This window comes from Prunus dulcis, chromosome 1 (genome assembly GCF_902201215.1).
Source record: "Prunus dulcis chromosome 1, ALMONDv2, whole genome shotgun sequence".
NCBI classification, from domain to species: domain Eukaryota; kingdom Viridiplantae; phylum Streptophyta; class Magnoliopsida; order Rosales; family Rosaceae; genus Prunus; species Prunus dulcis.
In genome coordinates this window covers 31,157,246-31,158,003 of record NC_047650.1, presented here as the reverse complement: position 1 = coordinate 31,158,003, position 758 = coordinate 31,157,246, and positions in this window count along the sequence as shown.

The following is a 758-nucleotide window of genomic DNA, read 5'->3' as shown; positions in this document are numbered from 1 at the left end:
AATAAAGCATTCATTAAATAGTGTATCTGTGGACAAACAATAAAGCATTCATCCCTATGTATATAAGGGTGATTAGCGTTTGATACACACCCCAAAAACGTCTTTGTACACCCAAAAATTCCCAGAATTGCCTTTGTAGCCAAGTGTCCAAAGACATAGCTTGAAAATAGGATCAATTTAAAAGGCAAGATGGGAATTAACTTCTGATGAACCAAAATGCTAGAGGTATGCTTCAGCCAAATCAACCTTCTTCCTTCTCTTTTTCTTGAATTTTTTTTTTTTTTGAAACCAAATGAATTGCATAATTGGTATATAATTATCACAAATTAATCTTTTAAAAGCTTCTTGTGCGTTGGCTCCAACACCAGCAACCAAAAAGGGGGGAAAAATTATGAAGTAGAGCCTGGCTCACCTCACGAACCAGTGGCCAACGAGCGAAATATATGCAGGGGCTCAGTTTTCGTAATTATATACCCATTACGCAATTCATTTGATAATTATATAACCAAGATGAAGCTGCTGAGTTTTTCATACGATGCTCAAAACCCAGCAATCAAAAAGCACAAGAAAAAACAATGAAGAGCAGAGGGTGCTTACCGAATGAACCAGCAGCCACCGAGCGAACTAGAAAAAGAAATCATATGAAGGGGCTGAGTTTCGTAGAGCAGAGAAGATGAAGTGGCTGAGTTTTGCGGTGCAGAGAAGATGTAGGGGTTGAAGTGTAGCGTAGAAGATGAAACGGCGTGCAAAGTGTTTTT